We start from the raw sequence: 19,729 nt of genomic DNA, 5'->3' as shown, positions 1-19,729 counted from the left end.
TAAATCACAGTTTATAGTCATCAAATCAGTTTATACATTCATGATAAGTTGTGGTTAGTTGGTATAACATGTGCAGATACAATTAGGATGGAGTTAGAGGGTGAGGTGCTTGGGTAGGAAGTAAGTGGGATGAGTCGAACAGGTCAGATAGTGAAACAGGCTGGATAAATAGTTAATATGCAGTTAACTATGCTCTTTAGGCTAGTTATAAATGTCTTATCAAGAAGAGAGATTGTTTTGGCTTGAAACCCAAATAATGAGTCTAGTTCTTTCTGCCACAAACCTGTACTCCAGCAGCACTAGTGTTACAGACGTGGACCTTCGAACTGAGGTGGAGTTGGCATAAATTGTATGGAAGAGAACTGCAGGTCCCTTGTGTCGGCTGGCGGACAAGGCAGAGGCGCAATTGGAGCTTCGCCTATATGTTCTCCTTAGGTTGAGCCCTTGGGTGCCGGGGCCAGCAGGTCTTAGGTAGGGGCTTCTGCTGACAAAGAGAAGACCCATGGGTGATGGCAGGTGTGCAGGAGAAGATGAAGGTAGATGTGGGTCAAGGCAGGTGGTGTCCAAACGAGGTCCAGTAGTCAGGCAGTGGTTGGTGGCAGGCAGTGTGAAAGAGATGTCCAATAAGCAAGCCGGGGTCAATACCGGGTATCTATCCAAGGAAAGGCGGGAAGGATAACACAGGAGGCAAGGCATACAGAAGAACTGAAGAACAAGACTGACCACAGGAGCTGATGGATAAGACAAAGACCACAGGAACCAAGGACCAAGACGAAGACCAGGAACTGAAGATATAAAGAAAACTAAGACCTAAAAACACAGAGAAGACCAGTAACTGAAGACAAGTTGGAGCATCTCACTCTACCCAGGCTGTAGTGACCTGTTGCCAAGGCGTGGATTGCAGGGAAACAGGGCCTTATATGGTCCAAGGCTTGTGACAGCATCTTCAGGGGCCACGGGCTTTTCCTGCCGTGGTGCCTTTAAATGTCCTCAATGGTGTCTTGCCGCATCAGAGGACGACGACCAGCTTGGGGAAAATCGGCGGCGGCATGTGTGACTCAGGCCAGGCTGGAGGTAAGAGCGGCGGTCCGTGGGGGTGGCCTGAGGACCACAGGTCACAACAACAGGCCTGGGAAAATGTAAAACTTGTTAGATGTTGGAAGCTATCCAAGGGTCATATCTGGGTAGTGCCTGGAGGGAGGGCCACCAGGAAAAATCTGGCAATGTAGGCTACAGAAGGCAATGGTAAACCTCTGCAGTACTCTGCCAAGAAAAGGTCACAGGCACCAAGGTGAGAGCACGATTCCCTAAATTGCAATGCCTAGAAATGGTTAGAAAGAGGACAGGATACGCAACCACCACAGAGATGTCCCTTCCAGTCAAATCTTCTATCTTCTGCTATATGGGTCAGATGTGCAAGAAAACATTTAGTTCACTGGCAAGTTTCTACATATTATGGGGCCATAATTAAAACCATTGATGCATATAAAACCAGGTTTTGTGTGTTCTAAAATAGATGTGGGCTGATGGCATGTAAAAGTTCTCACCTAACCCTGTTTCGGGGGTACTTTTATGCGCATTGAGGCGAGGCATTTCCGGGGTGGAGGGGGAATGGAGCTGCAACATGTGTACACTTCTTTTGGAGCAGGGGTAAACTATATGCAAGGTAATTTGTGCACTTACGTGGCCAATGCCCTCAGGATTTTCAAGGCAAACCGATGCAGACTTTAATGCAGGCTGTTATAAAACCACTTCCCCCTTCTACATATTGAACAAATTTACTGCTTGGTACGGACATGGCTGTCCCAAATCAGATTTACAGCAGAAATCACTTTTTTGCCCTTGCAGTAAACTTTGAGTGGAAATAGCATACAAAGATTGGTGTATGCTCTCCTTGCTCGTGCTATCACTGGACAATGGACGACATGCGATATCATAAGGAAGAAGGACAAATCCAGAAATTAAAACTTTGTTTTCATGGAGTGGCAATTGAGAGGTTAAGCCCACTGGACATTATGCCATTGGCATTGCAACCTATCATACCATCAAAACTGATCATGTGTCTGTCTGTATTGTGTTCAAATATTAGGATTTAACACAAAGGAACAGTCATATTTTATTTGGGCTCACACTGGCTAGTAAATCTTATTTCCGGGGTGGGAGAAAAACATCCTGAGACTTTAAAGAGGCAACTTTCAAACTGCCTGCCTTGCTGCATAAGTATGGAGGGTCTTGCCAATGTACGCATGTTATTTTCAGAGGCTGCCCAAAGCACCCCTCACAGAAACGCCATCCGCTCAACCTAGCTGAAGTTACGCAGGCTGTGCAACTCCGTGCACACTTTTAGCCGCATTCAGGAAGCACTATTTTCAGTCAGGTCAATGTATCAAGTAAACTGGTACTTATCTGGGTTTGAAAATTGCCCTCTTAAATTACAGAACAGTCTTTATCTTATCAGGAGATATCCCTGCTTGAAAGCAAATTCTTTCTGAAGCTGTACCAACCTCTTAAGTCCAGAACTCAATTCATATATCTTTTTTTTTTTTCTTTCTGTACTTCTGCTCAGATTATTTCCAGGGCTGTTAGATTATCCCATGCTCCTGGCTCTGCATGCTAATCTAGGTAACATATATAGTGTGGGGAGCTTTTTTTTTTATCACGGAAATCTCTCCTCACTGTCATTTACAGTCTGCCAGTGGCAATCATAATTTCACAATGAAGACATCTATAATTGAGGTCATTAGAAAGAGCAGTCAGGAATGGTCATATGTTGAGCAAAACTTATTGATTTAGCACAGCTTTTAGAGATCATTTCCACAGTTAATCTGAGTTGCTTTTCCTGGACTCCTGAACATAACGCACGTCGCCTGATATTATTTTGAAAATGATGGCTGCTGACTGTATCTTTAATTAGATCTTTCCAGTGCGAAAATTATAAGTGTCTTTTTCACTCTACACTGGCAGTTGTTCTTATATTTGCTCCCAGATACTGTACCAGCCTTTCTATTCTTCTAGCAAAGTGTGCTCATCCTGCGGATTTGCTGGGATCGCCTTGATAAACCACCGTAGTTTGACTGAGATTTATAGCATCAATCATGGAACTGACATGGTGATCCTGGCACATTGTCAGGATGCTACAAATTTCTGCACCCTTATGTAACCAAGAAAAATGAAAAAAAAAAAATCTCTCACTTAGACATTTATAAGTAAATGAATATCTTCAATTTCTTCCCCATCCACACATGCTATAAATACTTTTTATCATCAAATAAAGTCTTTTATCATCAAATAAAGTCTTCAGTGATTATCATCAAATAAAGTCTTCAGTGATTAATCACAAAGAATGTGATTAATCACTGAAGTTCCCATATTTTCCAGGATGTGTTATTTTTATTGTGATTTCAATAACAATTTCATTTAATTTGCCGACCAGGACATTTAAGCCAAATGCTGTTTCGAATGGGAACTGGAATGTACAAGGAAGTGAATCAATCTACCCAAGACCACACAGTGGCAGAAATGAGTCTTGAACTCATTGCCCCAGGATCCCCCTCAGAAATACATGGGAGCTCTCCAGATTTCCCCCGGATACTCAGGAAGTTTGCACCATCTGAAGGGTGTTTAACACCTCACAATCAGAGAACTTAAAGGAGGCCTCAGAAGTACATAAGAGTGCAAAACACGTGAAATTAAGTTAATCAAACACTTTGAAACAAATGCAAAAGAACTAAATAAGGACAAAGACTTTCTCACCCATTATCAGACACATCAATATATTTATTTATTTAGATTTATAGTCTGCTTTTTGCACTTTTTTTCAGCACTTCAAAGTGGATTACATTCAGGTACTGTAGGTATTTCCCTATCCCCAGAGGGCTTACGATCTAAGTTTGTACCTGAGCCAATGGAGGGTAAAATGAATTGCCCAAGGTCACAAGGAGCGACAACAGGACTGGAATGCTGGTCTCCTGGTTCATAGGCCACTGCTCTAACCACTAGGCTACTCCTATATATATATATATCTCAATCCCTTCCCCGTTACTGAGCAGTAATGACGTATGCAGATAACCTATGGCCTAGCTGACTCTGTACTATCTAACCTGTTTTATCATTGACCTGATGAGGCACATAACTCTTGAAAGCTCATTACAGATGTATTGTTTGTCTAAAAAGAAATAAAAAGGTCTCACCTACAGCCTGTTTATTGACTCTTAGTCCTACATGCTCAAATGCAGTGCCAGTGCAAGGGTGTCCAGCCACCCTAGGCAACAATGTCATGACGACTTCCTATTCTCCCCCCCCTCCCCCAAATCACGGTGCCCGCATCTCCAGAGCTCCCTTACCTCGCCGACTGACGCATTCCAACGCGCGAGTCCTACGATTACAAACCTGCAGCCCAACTCCTTCGCATTAAAAAGAAAACCGCCCTCACGTCCAACGACAGCACTTCCAGCAGCCTAGGCAACTGACTAGTCCGCCTAATGCTTCGCGCTAGCCCTGCTCAAATGGACTAACATGGCGACCACAATACTTTGCTTAATGTGATCATAAAAATGAGCATTTAAAGATACCCAAAATCATACATATGGGTGCAAAGGTTTGGAACTTAACAGTCATAATGTGAACAAAAGATAGGCACAGATAAAAACTGAAGTATTAAACCTAGTCTGAAAGAGAAATCCTTGGCCATGTCCTTCAATATCTAATAACGATGCATCTTATTACCAGTACCAGGTGTCCCACCTCGTTATGTAGTGAATTATTTGGCAGAAAGATTAACATGAATGTTGTAAGAAGTGATATTAAAACTCCAAGCTTTATATTTTTATGCAGAAAAAGAGATTAAAATGATCTTAGTCAAATGAGTTTCAAGAAGGAATATGACATTCACCTTAAAGTAAAACTGCCTTCTATTCCGGCTAAAACCAGTCTTGTAATTTGAGGCAATAACAACATAATTGCATAATGAAATGGCAATTATTTTTCAAAATTTTATATTCAGTTTTACTGTCCAATCAACCTGATATGGAGGGTCATTTAATTTAATAGTGATATCACTAGTGACACACACTAGGAGGAGGATTAGCCTAATGGTTAGAGCAGTGGGCTATGAACCAGGAGACTAGGGTTTAAGTCCTGCTGTTGCTCCTTGTGATGTTGGGCAAGTCACTTTACCCTCCATTGCCTCAGGTACAAACTTAGATTGTAAGCCCTCTGGGGATAGGGAAATACCTACAGTACCTGAATGTTAAAACCAACGTGATATCTCAGATTGAATTTCAGTATATAAATAAAACACACAGTATGACTCACTTTACTATAAGCCCTTTGTTCACGTTGCTTCTTTTGTACCCTCAACATTCAGCAGTCATTGTTTGCGTGCATTATTGGCCATTTTAACATGCATTATTTAGCAATTGCAAACATTAGCACAAAATCGATACAAAATAGATAATGAGCTCAATAATTATGAAAATAGGCTCATTACCTATGAATGCATAGCAAAATAATGCACATTAAAATGCGCCAATATTCGTAGCTCAATTTTGAACGACCTGTAACTAATACTCCCTTACTGTGATTGGATCCCTATGACATAGTTATGTTTTTGTAATTTTTTGATATTGTTCTTTCACAAGTTATTCTATGACCTGCCACTACTTCATTGTTTTGATGAGGGATGGGAAGGGATAGGATAGGAGGTGACGTCCTTTCGTGGATTACAAACTAGTTAAAAGACAGGAATCAGAGAGTAGGATTAAATGGACATCTTTCACAGTGGAAAAGGGTAAACAGTACAGTGCCTCAGGGCTCTGTACTTGGACCGATGCTTTTTAGAAAGGGATAAGACGAGTGAGGTAATCAAATTTGTGGATGACACAAAATTATGCAGAGTAGTTAATTTACAAGTGGATTGTGATAAATTGCAGGAGGATCTTGTGAGACTGGAAGACTGGGCTTCCAGATGGCAGATGAAATTTAACATGGACGTGCAAGCTGATCCATACAGAGAAAAATAACCCTTGATGTAGTTACACAATGTTAGGTTCTATTTTAGGAGTTAACGCCCAGGAAAGAGATCTAGGCGTCATACATTGCAATCGTTGGCTCAGTGTGCTGTGGCAGTCAAAACAGCAAACAGAATGTTAGGAATTATTAGGAAGGGAATGGCGAATAAAACAGTGGATGTTGTAATGTATCTGTATTGCTCCATGGTGAAACTGCACCTTAAATACTGTGTGCAATTCTGGTCACCGCATCTCAAAAAAGATATAGTTGCACTGGAGAAAGTGCAGAGAAAGGCAACCAAAATAATAAGGGGCATAGAATGGTTCCTCTATGAGGAAAGGCTAAAGAAGTTAGGGATGTTCAATTTGGAGAAGAGAGGACTGAGTGGGGAGAAGATAGAGATCTACAAAATCATGAAAGGACTTGAAAAAGTTAATGTAAATTGGTTATTTACTCTCTCAAATAATAGAAGGACTGGGAGGAACTCCATGAAGTTAGCAAATAGCTCATTGAAAACAAATCGAAGAAAATATTTTCACTCAGTGCATAGTTAAGCTCTGGAATTCATTGCCAGAGGATGTGATTATGGCAGTTAGTGTAATTGGGTTTAAAAAAGGTTTGGATAAGTTCCTAGAGGAAAAATCCATAAACTGCTATTAATTAATAAGCAACAGTAGCTTGCTATTTAATGTTTGGATACTTGCCAGGTACTTGTGGCTTGGATTAACTACTGTTGGACACAGGATGCTGGGCTTGATGGGTCCTTGGTCTGATCCAGTATGGCATATCTTATGTTCTTATGTTCTATGGAGAGGAAGGGAAGGGAAGATATTCTTTGACATCTGCTGTTATACGTTCTCTGATTTCGGGAGACAATGTTAAAAATGTTTCTAATATATTATATCATATGCAGCGGTCCTAAGGGTCACTGCACGCTGCTTATTGTTTGTTTGTAATGATAACTTTTCTTAATAAACAGTTTGAACATAAAATATGCAAATGTTAACGCAGGCCCATTCCAGGATAGACTTAACTGGACCTCAGGAAGGTGTAGTTAAGAGTTTTTTTGTATGGTCAGTGTTATAACACTAACTTTAATGCAAGAACGTTTTCTTCACACTGATTGGCATGATCCACTAACACTAGAAAAGCAACGTGCATTAAAGGAGAATGTTATCGTACCTTAGTGCATTGTCCTAATATTCTACATAAGCTTGGGTAAAATGCTATTTCACTGGAATACTTTTTACAGGAGGCCAATCCTTGCACCTCTCTCTAGTGTCCCTCCCCAGTACCTTACTCCATATCCCTTGGCTTCAAAAAGAGCAGGATTGATCCCTAGATGCTCCTGTCCTGCTGCTGCTATTTTCAAAATGGTGCCGGCAATTCGAGACCAGAGCTATTTTCCTGTATTATTTTAAGGTACTAAATAGGGCATCTGTTTTTAACAAGGTTACAGTTTGGCCAGAAAAGCATAATCTGCTCTGTTATGATTCACACAGATTTTTTACATTTATTAATAATAAATTTCATTTGTTACAAAAAGCAACAAGGAGCCTAATATATACATTCATAGCTGTAGGGTATTATTTTTCACAATAAAAATAATACTTGGCATAAGCAAACTAATATTATTCATCCTGCCTCAGAAGAATATGAATAAATATAACTTTTTATCTGCTTAATTATCTAATCTCCAGTGGGTGATACGTGATACATTCATTACACAAATAGAGGTAAATAGACTGTTTAGTTTACATAAATGTATTTGTTTTGGTTTTAAATCCCAAGTTCCCAAGCATCCAAAGAGCGATGTTGATCTGATTAATTTTTTATGATGCAATTTCTGTGTTGTGGCAACAATACCCTGCACAGATTGTAAAGGTCGCGGACATTTATTTTCAAAAGGTACCTGTATTAATGGCTTTAATGCTTCCTTCCTACGATCGCCATGCTCATCAGGCTAAGAAAATACATGACTCATGGGCTTTCTTGCATGTCAGTCAGCCATGACCGACGTTGTCAAACACTGCATTGCTTACCGAAAATTATGTTTCATTTATTTACTTTACAAAATCTACAATCCACATAGGCGCATCTTTCTAGAGTAACGACGCACATTAAGCCTGAAAGCTGTCAGAAAGGTGGCAGTTTTCAAAGTGATTCTCTATGAAGACATGGGCAGCTCTTTCAAAATTGCCCCTGCCCAGTGCAGGGCAAAAGGGTCAGGCCTGTGGCCATCCCAGCAAAGCACGCGCTCCGCATTTATTTTTAACTTCTTGGTGAGGAGTGGGCATCCGCGAAACCGGTGATACTTGTGAAATCCCCATACTCTCCCATGCCTGGCAAGGAGAAAGCACTTTCTTGTATACCTCGGAGAGCAACACTGAAACATGGTTAACCGTGACTGGTGGGGCGGGATGTGAGAAGCGGCATGTGACAGTATCGGTGAAAGAGCTTGAGTTTATCGCGGCAGCAGTAAAAGGAATGCAACGATTGGGTCAGATCTTGTGAACGAGACAGCTCCAGCTCCCTGCTGCAAGACAGTGGGTGTTGGGTCTGCAAGCAGAGCTCAAATAGCCATTGCATGCCAGGCCCACCCCCCCCAGACTGTTATCCGGCCTGGCAGCAGAAAGAAGATGCCACAAAGATGGGGCCAGCCCGGCTTATGTATCATCCCAAAACTTGCCTGCAAGATCCAGGAAATGTGAGGGGATCCAGGTAGTGCCTTCTGCATCGGTTGGGTCAGGGATGTCATGAGTTGGCCCTGTTGTGGCTGCACCTGGCGTGTTTTTCTGGGACTGCCGATAATCTCTAATAGGCCAATACAGAATGGTTCGCTCGGCTGAGCGCACCATTTAGCCCCCGTTTGGCCACACGTTTTAGACGCATTATTACCACCCCTTATACTGTAAGGGGTAATAATAGCACGTGGAAAACGCACGGCCAACCCCCTCAAAACTAATAGCGCTCATCACATGCAAATGCATGTTGATGAGCTTATTAGTTATACCCCGGAATACTAAAAGTAAAATGTGCAGCCAAGCCGCACATTTTACTCTCAGAAATTAATGCCTGCCCAATGGCAGGCATTAATCATGGACAACACCGGGAAAGGGTACAGAAAAGCAGAAAAACTGCTTTTCTGTACACCCTCTGACTTAATATCATGGCGATATTAAGTCAGAGGTCCCAAAAATAAAAAATAGTTGTCCCACGGGTTGGAAAACGGACGCTCAATTTTGCAGGAGTCCATTTTCCGAACCCGTGGCTGTCAGTGGGTTTGGAAACCGATGCCGGTAAAATTAAGCGTCAGTTGTCGGACCCACTGACAGCCGCCACTTCCGCTAATAAAGAGGTGCTAGGGCCGCGCTATTGTCCCTAGCGCCTCCTTATTAGCGCGACACCTAATTTAAATAGAGAATCGCGTGCCCAGGAGAGGTGTCTGGGCGTGCGTCGGGAGAGCAGGCGCTTAACACGGAGCGCCCCAGCTCTCCCGCATTTTTTTACTGAATCGACCCGTGAAATAGTTGCGTTACCCAGCACTTTGAAAACTTAGAATACTTCCATCTGCCAATTCTTAATTAATCAAGTATAGCAACTAATGGGTTAGGACTACATTATGCGTTTTCCCGTTTGCAATGTTTATTTTATTGGTACGCACAGCAAGGATCTCAAGATTTGGAGTCATTACGTTTTTTTTTTTTTTTATTTTGTTCCAAAGCATCTCTGCCTTACTCGCAAAGGGTACCAGATGGCTCACAATGTCATTGCACTCCTGTAAAACAAAAAATAAATAGCAGCAAAAAGTGCTATCTAATAACTCAAGAGACTGAATACTACAAGGAGGGCATGGTGGCAGTGATAACGTACATTACAGCAATGCAGAGCATCATAGCTTCTTCACCAGGTAAGGTGGTTTATGCGGGTTCACACAATACATACTGGTGGCAATTACCACTAATCTGCCTAGCGGCAAGATACAGAAGTAATTACTTTCTGCCCGTGTAATTTCAGTTTATTTTCAAAGAGAAACTAGCTAGGCGGTTTTAGTTTCATTGCGAAAACTCAATAAAACTTACATGCATACAAATGTTAAGTACATGGACTTTGAACGTGCTATACTGGTGGCTAGGGTTAGATGGGGAAACTGTGCCCATGCATTTAAATTTCTCTGTGTACATACATTACCTCCCCAAGCCAACCACACCTCCCAGCGTTTAGCGGGCTGCATGGGGGCATTTTTGCACGAGGAACTTTTTAAAATTCCACCTCTTGGTGCTTTTTTTTTTTTTTTTTTTAGAATGAAGCCTTTTTGCATACTTTTGCATCTCATTACCTCCTTAGCATAGATTAAGTATTTAATACTAACAGAAGCCAGTTTTAACACATGCTATCAGCACCGTTAATGCGTTTTAACCACTGGCTCTAGATAACACAGGGGCTTAACGTGCACTAACACTTGCATTATCATTAACGCAGTTTAGGAGATTGGCCCCTTAATCACTAATGTATCGTTAGTTCAACATAAAAGGTAGAACTTATTTGTTGCTTTTTTTTTTTATTTCTGCATCCCTTTTAATGGACAACTGTAAAGAACACCTCTAATACTTCTTTCGGGTTTGCAATTTCTTTCTGACCTTCCCCATAACTCATGTCTCATTCATCAGTACCGTAATATAATGGGGGAAAAAAAATGCTTGGATTAAGTAAAGAAGATAAAAGCGCTACTCCAAATGAATCCCACATGAATCATTTTTAGAGGCAGAGCTATCACGGTGTTCTTCTATTGCTACATTCTTTTAAGTCTGAGACCCCCTGCAGTTAAGAGCCTTTTAATGCTACTGAATAAACAGGAGCCAGTAATTCACCAGGCCTCATGCTGGATGCTCGGGAGGCACCTAGAGCTTTCTTCACAAAAAAAAAAGCTTGCATCAGCATTTCAAAGACAGAGCCCTGTGGAGCTTCAGCTGGTTTAGGATCCGGCCGGGAGTACCAGTATTGACAACAAAAGACTTGGGAGAGACCAGCGGATAAGTGGCGATTTTAAGCTTTAAGCAGTCAGCATGACGGCTAATCCCAGTAGCGGAGGAATAGCCGTACAGATAATTTCAGAAGTGGGAGGGGAAAAAAAAGTGGTGCTTGGAGTAGGCAAGATTAGATTTGTATGATGGCTAAATACTTTGAGTGCGCTACAATCTATGTATTAGAAAATAAATCTGCTTATTTGGATGGCCAAATATTTTCTGCACCAGCATGACTTTGATGTTATACATTTAGGCCCTATCTCATCCAAATAGTATAATAAACTCTCAAAACAAATCCCTCCATGTTAATCTAACTTTTCAGGCTACACTCGGTGAGACCTCTGTCCTTTCTTTTTAACTTTGATAGGGTATTATCCCAGTTCCTCTTTAAAATACTAGTGTGCATGAATATTGGCTGGGATCTTAGAGATGAACACGGGCTTTCTGTAAGACTTTGAATGCTAAAATCATAGTCAGGTAGTAAAATGCTGGCAGAAAAAGACCCATTTGGTGCTTCCAGTCTGCCTAGCAAGGATTTTAAATTTGTTGCTAGGGTAGGCTGCCACTCCCTGCAGGTTACCCCAGTTAACACACCATTTTGGTGGCCGTTCTCTGGACCATCTCCATCCTGTCTCCATCCTTTTTGAGATACGGTCTCCAGAACTGAACACAGTACTCCAGGTGAGACCCCCTTACTGGCCCCTTCCCCCCCCCCCTCATCTTATTTGTAATCTCTATAAAGGGCCTGGCCCAATAAATCAGAGATTTTGTGCCAGTGATAAAGCTGCATTGCATGCAGACGACGCACTATTATTTATCATGGATTCCACACTTTCCTTGCCTACTTTACTGAAGTTATATAGAGAGCGCTGTAGTTTCATGGGGGTTTGACATTAATATAAATATAATATAAAAAAACACTCAGCCCTTAACCATGCCTTTTGTACTTAACATTTAATTTGTATATTGTTTAACCTCTTCTATTCTTTCTTCTCTTCTTCCTTTCTCCAAGTTCTGCTACCCTTGTTAAATGTAACTGTATCTTCGGTCACCACAGTTCTAGTTTTTATGTATATAATGCACTCCCGTTTTATGTAAACCAGCAAGATATGTTTTCATGATTGCCGGTATATAAAAACACTAAATAAATAAAAAACAAATAAAAAATATAAAAATCTGTCCCCTTTCTTGCCCTTCAGGTGGGTTGCTGACGTTTTGACTTACTGGGGCATTAACATCCCTTGTGGATTGTCAATCTGGGCCCAATCTTACTATCCTAACAATTTAGCTCAGATCAAAAATCAACCTTTTCTCCGGCACCTGTGTTGGCCACATTACTACAATAAAACCAAATCTTTCTCCCTGAATCCTGTTTTACTTCCTCACGTTACCCTGATTTTTATGCCAGTTTAATGTTCTTAAAGTGGATGGGAGGGAAGTTTAGAAGCTATTACTCAGTACGTGGGGTGTAGAACTGTTCCTCAAACTCCCCCCCCCCCCAAATAACAAATCACCATTGGTTAGAGCAGGAAGACTTAGTAATGTACAACTTGTGGCATACTCTGTTCTCTCTCTGTGTGCATACAAATATTCACAAGATCCAACCTGCCATTCTGCTGAACCTCTATTAATTTCCATGAATAAGCTCCTTTTTTACCCCCAGCTGCTGGTCAGGCTTGTCAGGGTGCTTAAATGGGAAAAGTCTACACCCATTCAATCTCTCGTACTGGCATTTCAAACTCTGGCAGATTTTAGTAATGCAGGGTTTGGACCTATCAGGTTCAAATCAGAAACTTGCTGCTTTATATATATTTTGATCACCCTTCCTTAGCTACGGTGTAGTTGGTTGCATGCGAGCCTGTCTCTCTTGTAACCTTTCACCACATCTGTACTGCTTGATTTTTATTATTTCAATTAAAACCATTCTGCTAGGCTTATGTTTTTATGTCTACCCTGCCAATTTGTTATAGGGATTGAGTTATGCTGCTCTGTCTTATTTTTAAAGCAATCTTATGATCAAAAATAGATGAAAGACAGATGTTCCCAGATGAAGTTTTTGATTTAGTGGTTACTTCTTGCTCTGCATGCCATCGCTTAATTAAAGAGTGTACGCTGGTCAGCACGAGAGTATGGACTTCCCCCTATGCAGCCCCTGCTCAATGGAATCTTCCTCTCAGAGATCTAAGAACAGAAACGAGCTACCTCAGATTTAGGAAAAGCTTTTAAAAATGGCATCTTCTTAATCTGAAATATTCTTCATTATAGGGCAGCTAGAAGATAGTTATGTTGTCTTAATTTAGTTAGATAAGAATTATATATCTTGTTTTATTTGATGTTATGTTGTTTTATTGAATTGGTTTATAACTTTATTTTGGTTATATTATCAATTTTATACTTTGCTTTATTTTAGTTAATTGTTCTTATGTGATTGTATTTTGCAATTTGCATTCAATTTAGCAATGGGTTTTATGATGTTGGAGACCGTTTGTTTAGATTGTTGTGCATTGCTCGATGATGATTAGTGTTTTAACATTTTTGTACATCGCCTTGAGCCTAAGTCGGGTGATTTATAAGAAACGTTAAGTGTAAATGGAAATACGCCTTGCGAAGCCACAGAGGGGGCAATTTTCTTGGGTGAATGGCCCTGCCCTCTCAAGTAGCCTGGCTAAGCGGACACGGGGCTTCCATAGCGCTCACACTTTTATCTGGACTACGAGGGGGCTTTCTTGGATGTGCGTTCTCAGTGGCTCGCACTAAAACACAGGTGCATAGTACATGGGCTCTTTCAACACTGGGACTCTATACTAATTTTCAAAGAGAAACTCCCCCCCTCAACCTTGTTTCTTTTTGAAAATGAGCAGAAAGTAGTGTGCTGAAAGCGCCATGTCCTTTATAAGTATCTGGGGCCTAATTGCCAGCCAACATGAGCTTAAGACTTCCAGCTGCATTTTCTCAGCCTATACCAGCTCTGCACATCTGTGGTCATGAGAACAGCTACTATTCTGTGGCATTTCACGGCCATGGAGAAGATTTTCTATTTGTCTCTTTGCATATGAATAAAGCGCAGTTTTACTTTGTTCTAAAATATAAATAAAGCATAGCCTGAAAGAAAATAAATCCACTTTACTAGATAAATTTTGAATGAACCTCTGCTGTTTTATGAAATATTTATAGTGAGAGGCTTACCGGACAAAGCTAGCAATAAGAATAGGATATTAAATGATTACGGGGAATCTTTAATAACGCCATACCGCAAGAGATAGGAGGAAAAACCAGGATCCTTCACAGTCCCCCCACCTGGAATGTTTAAATTCTAAAACCACAATGCTTTTTTGCTTTTAAAACAATAAGTCAGCAGAAAAGGACCCTTTAGTTTACCCCTTCTGCTCATTTGTGCCCGCCTCGGGTCCTTTTCCTTCCTCTGCCACTAAGGTCCTTTCGTTTCTATCCCACGCGAGCTTGAATTATGTCACTGTTCTGGCTCCCGTAACCTCCACTGGAAATATAACATTCCTTTAGGGTCCCACCCACCCCCTTCAGCTTTATATAATGACTCCTGGTCCTTAAACTTTTGATTTTATGAAAAATCCTCCCTTTCTGGTAACTTTACTGAAGTTTGCTAATAGGGATGTGAATCGTTTTTTGACGATTTAAAATATCGTCTGATATATTTTAAATCGTCAAAAATCATTAGAGCCGCGATACAATAACAATTCCCCCGATTTATCGTCAAAAAATCGTAAATCGGGGGAAGGGGGAGGGGAAGGGGGAGGGCGGGAAAACCGGCACACTAAAACATCCCTAAAACCCACCCCGACCCTTTAAAATAAATCCCCCACCCTCCCGAACCCCCCCAAAATGCCTTAAATTACCTGGGGTCCAGAGGAAGGGTCCCGGTGTGATCTTTTACTCTCGGACCTCCGGTGCTTGTAGAAATGGCGCCGGCGCTACCTTTGGTTTTTCCGTACGGAAAAACGATTCGCGGCAGGAGATCACTCCCGGACCCCCGCTGGACCCCCAGGGACTTTTGGCCAGCTTGGGGGGGGGCCTCCTGACCCCCACAAGACTTGCCAAAAGTCCAGCGGGGGTCCGGAACGACCTCCTGCAGTCGAATCGTGTTGTCTACGGCCAGTGCCATTTTGCGCAAAATGGCGCCGGCCGTAGACAACACGGTTTTAGTGTGCCGGTTTTCCCGCCCTCCCCCCCACTAGACCCCAGGTAATTTAAGGCATTTGGGGGGGGGGGTTCGGGAGGGTGGGGGATTTATTTTACAGGGTCGGGGTGGGTTTTAGGGATGTTTTAGTGTGCCGGTTTTCGTTTTACACGATTTTCACGATATTTAAAAAACCCAAATGGCGACGATCCAATTCCCTCCCCCTCCCAGCCGAAATCGGTCGTTAAGACGATCGATCACACGATTCACATCTCTATTTGCTAGCTGGGTATTTTATACTTTATATTATACCCGCTTTCCCCTTGTTTCTTCTAGAAAGTACATCTTTACCTCCTTCAGTCCCTCTGTGTAGGCCTCACGGCGCAGGCCTGGCACCAATATGGCAGCCCTCCTTTGAACCACCTCCTTCCTTGTCGATGTACTTTTGCAGACCTGACCTACAGAATTGAATAACGTTCTCGAGGTAGAGAGGTAACAGCACAGTAAAGAGGGAAACATTATAGTACTACTGGTCCTGGAGAAAAGAGAATTCTTTGTAGGTTATCATACCTTATACTGGAACAAAAAAAAAAAATATGTTGCTGCACATGATTTTTCAAGCCCCAATAGTAAAATTAGCACTTGCTGATTTCAACAGGTTGAAAATGACAACAGTGAATTTCTTAATGTTGTTTTCTGACAATTGAACTTTTTAGCTGTAAGCATGTAGAGATTTTTATAGACTTCTCCTGCTTTGTAAAAATGAATTATCTTCAGTTTCAAATGCTTAGACAGCTGCCGTTTGGAGCAAAAATCATAACCTGAGAGGTTAGAAGGGTTAGGGTACATGTTCAACCATAGAATTGTCTTCGCCTGACTAAATAAAGCACTAACAAGTCAATCAATTTTTTGTGCCTTATTAACAAAGAGTAGCAATGACTCAACTGAAAAGTTGTCTAAATGTTTGCTCATGTCATATTCACTGTTTTATTATTTTCTGTCATTTAAAATCAGCAAATAGTAATTTTGCATTAAAAGTTGCAGAACGATGTGTTTAACTTTGTAAGGAAAAAACAAAAGAACCAAAAAACACAGTCCTATAGTCAATAATCAACCATTTGCTGTGTGCACTGCTGCTGTCAGGCTTGCTGATGCGGCTCCTTCATAAATTTATTATTTTAGATCGTATTGTGTCACAGTGTTGAAAATTCAGTGAACAGTGTCCTTTTGTTGTTTTTTGATTTTTGTGTTTAACTTTGTACCGTATAGAGGTTGTGTCGGTTTCTTTTCTTTTCATTGAAACATACCATTTGATTTGGCTAGGGTTGCCAAAACTTTCACATACACTATCTATCGATAATGTTTTAATTGGGCTAACTTAATATAGAGTTAATATACTCCCTCCCTTGGGTCAGAATATAATGAGCAAAATATAACATTACCAGAAAATATAAGTGGATGATAACATGCATTCCAATGAGAGTAGGAAGGGGTTTTTGGGTTGGGATGGGATTGATGGGCGATCAGAAGGTGAGAGGTGGTCTATTTGTGCACTAAAATTATTCTGCTCCTCACCTTCTGATCGCCCATCAATCCCATTCCTCTTGCCTTTCACACTAATCCTTTTTATGATTCCCTTATTTTTTCCTGGTAACATCACCTTTTGCACATTCTAGTCTGAAATTCTTATCTTAATATGTATTTTTTATTAATCTTTATTCCTATGTCCACACTGCTAAGGCAATACCCCAGCTTTCAGCCCTAGAGGGTGATGACTTGAAAGTTCTCACTCTTTAGCCAGGACAGTTTTTCTCATCTTTCTCCTTTGTACTCTACCATCTGGGGCAGATGCGCTTACACGACTTTGACCCTGCCCAACATATAAATCTCTACTTTTGAAAAGATCTGATTATCTTTCATTATGTGGAAGGACACGGCGATGCGAACTGAACTGGATACAATTTCTAAACGCCATTAAAGATTTCAGAAATACTAGTTATTGCATCCAAAAGCAATAAAAACATTGATTCTAGGCCCTTAATGTTATGGAAACACATTGTGTCACTTTCTAGCGCACAATTTTCTTCTGTTTCCACACTGTCACCTTTTACTGAACTCGTTTTAAATGCCATATGAGACACCTACTGGATCCTCAGGTGCACTCATTCTGATCTTTGCTGGGTGACACAATTGAAGGCAATGATCTTGATTCACATCAGGTTTGCGGCAAAATGCATGGGAAAATTTATTGTGAAATAAGACATCTTATTGCTTTATTTAGTGCTGAAAAAAAATATATTTGTCTAACAAATCAAATAAATGTCCCAGTCGCCCTATACATCAGTGCACATTGGCACATTACAGTACCTATGGTGTGAAGTGACAAAATAACTATGTAAAGAAGGCACATTACTGATTTCTTGGACTAGCTAGTGTTAGTTTAGTTCTACTCTGGCACGTTTGCTGTCTATTTGCACTTTAGAAGTCATTACTTCATTAATATATTTTAAATTAGCCTGTATCAGAGATGTATTCCTGCAGCTTTGCCTCCCAGTTGCAGTCAATAAATGGTGAGAAATGGTAGGGATGTGCAGAACTGTGGGTGAGTGACTCACATTAGGAGATTAATCACTTTTAGGAGTGAATGTATAAGGAAAGACTTATTTTGGTTCACTGCAAGAGATGATATCTGAATTGCAGACTGAATACATTTTGTTGTTTTTTAATATAAATTTGCAGTTATTTTGGATTTGAAAATGTATCTATTGCGCAGTTTTCTAAAGGGCTACCTAAAAGTAAGTATGAGGGCATGTTAGACCGGTGGCAACACTATCAATCGCCTCTCACCGCTGGTGCGAAATGTGGTATGAAATCTTATCACATTATCATTGGGGAAAGCACTGGCAGTGAGATTGTGATGGGGGGGGGGGGGGGGGGGAGTTTATAGCCAGATATAGTGTGACGTGGTGTGCGCCCGCATTGCCCGTGGTATTTACAATATGAGTTGACAGCAACGTTTCAAGGATTGAAAATGCAAGCACTTACCTGATCACCTTTACTCCCTTCTGCTTTCCTTAGGCTTTTATCAAGCTTTTGTTAAAAGTGTTATGATATAAGAGGTGTGTTGTGAGAGATAACAGATACTTTGTAGAATAAGAACAGAGAGTTGTAAAATGGAGAGGGTAGGAAAAAGGAGACTGAGTTTAACAAGGTCCTTTTCTTGTTTACATTCTTGGTTTTACATTCTGTATAGCGGGTGGGGGGGGGGGGGGGTGATTATTTCACCATACTTGTTTAACCTTCTGATCATGGTTCAAAACCTCAATAAAGAATTTATAAAAAAAAAAAAATCTTTCTTTGGAAACAGATACAGCTGAAGGTTCTACATGCATCTAGACATGTCCAGTACTAATAGCATCAAAAGCAGGTAATAACGATCCTGAACGTCAGATGACCTTGACAGAAAGGAACTTTTACTGATTTTCCGAACTTCTGCAAATAAAAGAGATGCTGTAATGTAATTTAGCAGCTGGCAACCAGGCTGACTGCAGATATTTATTTTATTGATATTGGTTTAGTGAGTAGTGTATATTATAAAACCGGTAGAGTGGGAAAATGATTTAGTTTGATGTCAACTTTGATAGGGCTAGTACTTTACTTACAGATGTAACTATAGCAGATAGTATCACCTTCAGAAGCACTCTAAACATACACTGGGGATTTTTATAGTTTCTTAATTAAAATGTTTTAAAATAATAAAAGATGTCTAGGCTGTGCTTCCTTTTATGTGACATTTCACTCTTATCACTGTTATATAACAAGGAGGCATCGGCAGGAGGGCACGGGCATTTTTCACGTGATTTAGCAATATGCATTAATGATGTGTTGAAAATAAATGTTGACCCCCATGTAATAGATGCCAAACCTGATACTTTTGGATCCACAGGGACTGTGAGTTACCCCACAGGCTGATGGTCCCCCATGCTCAAGGAGTCCAGGGTCATCCCGCTGTTTTTGGAAGAAAGGGGCAGTGATGTTGGTGGAAATGATGGTGGTGGGGGGTAATGAGCGTGTGGTGGGAAAGGCCTGAGAAGCAAGAGGAATTGCCTTATTAGGGCCTCTTGGAGTCCTCCTTTTATAACCTCTCTCTAAGCCAACCTTTAAGGGATAGACTCCTTAATATCACTCAAAATATTCACTCCTCTCCTGGAATCTCCCCCCTTGCTTCACTATGGGAAGGCCTAGTCAGCCCTACCTTCATTTTGTGGAAGAACCTTTCTCCAGTAGTTACTTCTACTCTAGAATTGAGAACGGCAATGGTGAGCTGAAATGCTCAGCCTACAAAACAGTTATGAAAATAAAGAATTTTTAAATTACATAAAATTATATTTCTCAATGTCCAACTTTAAGAGAATAGTTATTAGCAGGAGAGTAGGGTCTATTTGCCACATTATGTCAACATTATCAAGCATAGAAACATAGTAGATGTGGGGCAGAGATCAATTTACCCAATCGAGGAATTTTAAAATATGCTGAAAGG

The 19,729-nt window shown here is 40.9% G+C and overlaps 1 protein-coding gene across 3 annotated transcripts in view; it reads right to left on the bottom strand.

Annotated features, from left to right (window-relative positions):
* Positions 1–19,729, bottom strand: part of FSTL4 (follistatin like 4) — a 635,712-nt gene that overhangs the window by 84,272 nt on the left and 531,711 nt on the right. The window lies entirely within an intron of this gene.

Source organism: Rhinatrema bivittatum, chromosome 18 (assembly GCF_901001135.1).
Source record: "Rhinatrema bivittatum chromosome 18, aRhiBiv1.1, whole genome shotgun sequence".
NCBI lineage: Eukaryota > Metazoa > Chordata > Amphibia > Gymnophiona > Rhinatrematidae > Rhinatrema > Rhinatrema bivittatum.
The sequence above is the reverse complement of the archived record's forward strand: the minus strand, read 5'-3'. Positions and strand labels throughout refer to the sequence as shown.